Source organism: Arvicola amphibius, chromosome 4 (assembly GCF_903992535.2).
Source record: "Arvicola amphibius chromosome 4, mArvAmp1.2, whole genome shotgun sequence".
NCBI lineage: Eukaryota > Metazoa > Chordata > Mammalia > Rodentia > Cricetidae > Arvicola > Arvicola amphibius.
Genome location: NC_052050.1, coordinates 26,523,276 through 26,529,505, shown reverse-complemented (window position 1 = coordinate 26,529,505; position 6,230 = coordinate 26,523,276).

The window sequence follows — 6,230 nt, the reverse complement described above, 5'->3', positions numbered from 1 at the left end:
TTTATGACTACCACTCTCTGCCAGCCCCACTCCTTCAGAGCCAGCTCCCCTCCGGAAAACTTAGAAAGTCCTAGAAGGGTTAGAGGCATAGCTAGGAAGCAACTTGCTTGACATCAAGCAGGAAGCTCTCTGGATTCCATCCCCAATACTGCATAAGCTGGGCATGGTGGCAAGCTTCCTCAAGAGGTGGGGGCAGGAACACCAGAAGCTCAAGGTCATGCTCAGCTATATGTCCAGATTGAGGCCAGCCTAGGGTACATAAAACCCTGCCAGAGAAAGAAAGGGGAGCAAAGGAAAGAATAAAGAGGGTGGGAGGGAAGGGGGAGTCCTGGAGAGGCTGGAGTTCCCCTTTAGGGGGTGATTGTCTAGAACGCAGGTGACCCAGGGTTCACCCCAGCACTTATGGCTCAAAGTCCTCACAAAAGCTCTGAAGAGGGTTATAAACCCCTTTCCCTAGTTCATGAGAGGCATCAGTGAAGAGACACCCTGAAATGAAGCCTATCGGTGTGTCAGTATTCCTAGTGGTTGGGCTTTAATATGAGGGTGGGGTGGCCTCTCTGCGAAAGGCATTTGCAGATGAGTCTTTTTGTTTGTTTGTTTGTTTTATTTTGTTTTGTTTGTTGAGACAAGGTTTTTCAGTCCTGGAACTCGCTCTGTAGACCGTATTGGACTCGAACTCACAGAGATCTGCCTGCTTCTGCCTCCCGAGTGCTGGTACTAAAGGCGTGTGCCACCACCGCCCCACATAGAGCTGAGTCTTGAAGCCCAGACCTCCATTGCTCTAGAGACCATGGCTGCCACATCGGGTGAAACCTGACTCAGGTAGTGAGGGAACAAAGACACACAGACACACAGACACACGTGCAGAAAAGCTGGGATCAGGTGGGCTAGCTCTGAAGAAATACACCGACTAAGCCTTGGCCCAGGACCTCGGGAGAGGGGTCAGCTAGATCTGTGTAGAGGAGCAGTCTTGGGTTGCAGTGGCTAGTTTTTCTATACACTGGTAGATAGCCTGGACTCATTGTCTGCATTCACACTCAGACAAGAAGACAGCGTTGCCGTCCCTCGAGGCATTGCCATGTCCCCCAGGGCCTGAGGCGTTGGGTCCTTGACATGGCAGTGCCCATATAAACAACACACAGGCACGCACGGCTTCCTCTGTTCCCCACACATGCCCGTCCCTGTAGGTCCTCGGCTCACGTCAACTGGAGCCTCTTTGGCCACATCAAACAGAGCCCCCTCAGCATTGCTCCTGGCCCACGTGCAGGGTCTGCCTCCATCCTCACAGGGTGGCCTTCCTGCCTGTGCTTCTGCAGCTCCACGGATGCACCATGACACACGGTGCAACAAAGACCGTAAAACACGTTCCCTTATACTTTGTGTACTGATAGCCTGGACAGTGCTTGTGATCAGTCTGTGAGAACTGGGATCCTTGGGAAGCATCGTAGTCAAGATGTGAGAATCCTGGCAAGCCCCCTGCTTTAGTCAGGGTTTCTATTGCTGTGACAGACACCAGGACCATAAAGCAAGTTGGGGAGGAAAGGGTTACACTGCCATTTTGCTGTTCACCACTGAAGGCAGTCAGGACAGGAACTCAAACAGGGCAGGATCCTGGAGGCAGGAGCTAAGGCAGAGGCCCTGGAAGAGGGCTGCTGGCTGGCTTGCTCCCTGCGGTTTTCTCAGCCCCCTTTTTCTAGAACCCAGTTTAGGTGGAGACTGCTTGTTAGTTTCCAGGCTGGGTGGATGCGAATAATCACACAGAAACTATTAATTACTGTTGATTAGCTCAGGTTGATTAGCTCAAGCTTCTTATTAACTAACTCTTATATCTTAAATTAACCCGTCTCTATTATTTTGTATTTTACTACGAGGCTTAGAGTTTACCGTTAAGGTTCTGGCTGATGACTCATGTCTTTCTCCTTCAGCAGCTTTGTGAGTCTCCCTGACTCCGCCTTCTTTCCTCTATCTGCTTGGGATTCCTGCCTTGCTCTATTCTGCCCTGCCAGAGGCCCAAAGCAGCTTCTTTATTAACCAATGGTAACAAAGCACATTCATAGCATACAGAGAGGAATCCCACATCAACCAGGACCACCTGCCCAGGGATGGCACCACCCACAATGGGCTCCCCCATCACTAATTGAGAAAATGCCTTACAGCTGGATCTCCTGGAGGCATTTCCTCAACTGAGGCTCCTTCCTCTCTGATGACTCTCGCTTGTGTGGAGCTGACACACAAAACCAGCCAGTGCACCCACCTCTCGTGGGGACAGACTTGCACGGTGGGTGCAGCTCCTTTACTCTCCTCCCTGGCTTCAGCATCAGCTCCTCTAAGCTACCCTTGAGTTGCTGCGAGGGGCTAGAACCTTGTTTCTTACTGCTCAGGGCCAACTGACTCTCACGGAGGTCTGGGGCCCACACTGATCCCTTGCTTTGGGGACAGTCAGGTCTGTTTGAGATTTGAGGTGGGGCTCTTATTGAACCTCTAGATGCCATGCCGGGCAGATGGGTCTTTAGTGTGTGTGTGTGTGTGTGTGTGTGTGTGTGTGAGTGTGTGTGTGTGTGTGTGTGTGTGTTTATATGTAGGCAGAAGGGTTGACCCATAGCCTTCAGTAGTGCAGGAAGGAACACGGGAAAATTCTCCGACCTCTGCGGGCACAGAACCACATCTAATTTACGTGCTGTTTCTCCGTGTAACCCAAGGCCCTATCACCAGGGCTCTTGAGTCTTCAAACTTCTAGGCTGCCCAGGTTGGAAAACCAGAAGTGAGTTTCTGGCTAACCTGCTCTTCAGCATCCTCTAACCATTTCCTCTGCCTCTCAGCTGCCTGAAGAAGCCAGTGGCTTTGAACTCTTGTCAGGCCAGGTATGGAATGCAACCAAACCCAAGTCCCTGGGCTATCTCTCCCAAGGCACTGGGACCTGCCACATCCCAGATGGAGGTGGGAGGAGTGGGAAGGAGTCAGTCCTTTACACAGTACAATCCTGGCAGTCGTGTGCCCCCAGCTTTTACCCAGTGTGGACCCTGGCAGTCATGTGTGGATCCTGGCAGTCATATGTGCTCCGGCTGCCCCTGCTTGTTGTTACTGCGGGTTTTCATCCTCCTCTCCATCTGTATCCTCAGCTCTTTTCCCACCATGGGAAGTGTTCCCCTGAAGTTCCACTTCGCCCTGGCTTATATGCTAGCTAGACCTGCCTCTCTTGCCCTCTTCACATTCTAGAAAGCCCAATAGAGATACCCATCTCACGGGCATCCTTTACTATAGCCACTGCCTGCATGGGTTCTTTCCTTCCCGCTTTATAAAGATAGGGGGAAGTGAGCTGCAGAAGGGGAAGGGACGTCCAGAGTTCCAGACTGAGGGCAAAATAGGAGAACCTGGCACTCTGAACTTCCCATCCCAGAGCCCTGTGACTTTGGACGGCTGAAGAGAAAGCTCTCTTTGGACCACTTTTGTGTTAGTGGAAATGTTTTCTAATCAGTGGGAGATGGGGAGGTAGGAAAGCTGTTTTCATTCATGCATGAATGTGCGGACATGCACGACACAGAGTGTCATGGAGGTCAGAGGGCAACTTCAGGTGTCGACTTCACATTCCACTTTGAGACATAGTTTCTTTTATGTTGCTAGCTTTCCGTGAGCCTGGATAGCTGGCCCAAGGGCTTCCGGGACTCATCCTCCTGTCTCCACCTCCTACCTCACTTTAAGAGAGGCAAGTTATAGCTCTATGCTACTCTGTGTAGCTTTACAAGCGGTCTGCGGATCTGCATTCAAGTTCTCCTGCTTACAGGGCAAACACTGTACCCCCTCAAACTCCTCCTCCTCCCTCAACAGAAAGGCTTCATTGAGATGTAAACCAAGACAGACCATTGCATGGGTTTTCAAAACGAGCCACAGGTGAGTACCAGAACTCAAGTCTTGAAATAGGATAGTCCCAGCGTTTCCCAAGCTTCCTGTCCGACCTGCCAACCTCTGCCTTCTTGAATGCCACTGCCGTCTTCACTCTGTACCATAGATTAGTTAAGCCTGTCTGGAACTTGCTATCAACACAGTCATAGAGTAAGTGGCCTTCGCGTCTAGATTTTTATTTTATTTTGTCTTTATGTGTATGGGTATTTTGCCTTGATGTTTGTCTACATACCCTATACGTGCCTAGAGCTCACGGAGGCTGAAAGAGGGTCTTAAAGTTGGAACTGGAAATTCAAATGGTTTTTGAGCCACTATGTTAGTAAAGAGAATCAAACGGGTGCCGCACTGCAAGAGCAGCCAGTGATCTTAATCACTGAAGCATCTCTCCAACCCCTTTGTCATTGGTGATGGGGGTAACAGGTTGTGTTTATTTTTTGCAATGTGATACTTGTGAAGCTGTGAGATGGGTCCAGGTTGTTCTTGTGGGTGTTGGTTCTTGTTTTGCACTGCTGTGTAGTTTGCTATTCTAGAAATATGACATCGCTTATGTGTTCACTGCTGATGGACATCTGAGTTTTGTTTGTTTCTTGTTGTTTTTTAATTGGACTGTCAACCAACCACAGCGCTGGGATGGACATTCTTGTGTGTGTCTTTCAGGACACTGGGTATGCTTCTCTGTTGGCTGGGCCCAGAGACGGACTGCAAATGCTCCACTCTAGCTGATGGCAAAGCGGTGTGCGGACTCCCCCAGTTGCCACAAGAATTTGGTTCACTTCCCTGTGGGGCCTTCTCATTTCTGCCCATTGTAGAACTACACGTTCCTGTCCCTCACCTCCAGCTTCGTCTGTTAGTTTCTGCCACAGCAGCAGCAGCAGCAGCAGCAGCAGCAGCAGCAGCAGCAGCAGCCCACCTCTGCCAACAAAGCAGTTCTATTGTCATCTGCTGCCAGGTGCCTTTCCACCATCAACTGCGCCATGTGTGCCCGCTCGGGCTCTTGTCTCTCGCTCCTCTCTTGCCCCTCTTCTTCCTCTTGTCTCTCTGTTCCCCTGTCTCTCTCATGTCCCCAGTCCAACATGGCCTTTCGTGTCCCCCCCCCCCACCAATAAACCTCTTGCAGTAACTCTGTTGTCCATGGTGTGTTTGCTTCGTGGCATACCTTGGCAGAGCCTGCCGAAAGGTACCCACTTTGCCTTTTTTTAAAATTTATCATTGCAGCATCTCTTTATCTCCCCCACCCCCTCACTCTCTTGGCTTTGTTTTTTGAGACAGGGTTTCTATGTGTTGCTTTGGAGCCTGTCCTGGAACTAGCTTTTGTTGACCAGGTTGGCCTCAAACTCACAGAGATCCGTCTGCCTTTGCCTTCTAAGTGCTGGGAATAAAGGTGTGCGCCACCACTACCAGCCTCTTTCTCTTTTTAAGAGGGACACAGGATCTCATGCTAGATTAGCTCCTGCCTAACTCCCGCTGTATCTCCATCTCCAGTCCCCTTTGACATTTGTTAACGGTGGCTTTTTTTTTCTTCTCTTTGAGACACAGACTAGGTAGTCTCAAACTTGTCATTCTCCTGCCTGTCTCTCAAATGATCACTTAATTCCAAGTTTAATGTGTAATAATTTCTCATATTTCACCTTTATACTTATATAGCTCTGGTGTCTTAGCTAAGAAATATATAAGCCATGTATAGCAGTGCACACCTGAAGTCTCAGGGCTTAGGAGGCTGAGGCAGGAGAATTGCAATTTCAAAGCCAGCTTGGGCCGCATGGTGAGATCTTCTCTTAAACTGAAAAAAACCAATGGGCTAAGGCGCTAGTAAGGACAGGCTGTCATTGTTCTAGGTTACTCAGTGTTGTGCCAATGTCAACCTTCAGGATGTATCTAACCCAGACTGACTCCATTTTATAAAGCAGCAACCTTGACCCAACTACTTCATTTTGAGTATAAATGCAAAGAAGTGGACTTTGTGTCTTTTATTTTTCTTTTTGACATGGTCTCACTATGTCACCTTGGTTGGACCAAAACTCTTCATGTTTCCAGGTGTCCTCAAACTCATAGAAATCCTCTGGCCTCTGCCTCCCAAGTGCTGAGACTAAACGTGTATACTACCACACCTTGGTATATCTTTTTTTATTACATTTTTGTTTTATTTATTTTAATTGTTTTTTTTTTTGTTTGTGTTTTCGAGATAAGATTTCTCTGGGTCCTCACAGAGATCCTCCTGCCTCTGCCTCCCAAGTCCTGGAATTAACAGCGTCTGCCGCCACTGCCCGGCACATTTTTACTTCTCCATCTGGTTTGAGCATACGCACACACTCAAGTGTGTGCACGTGTGT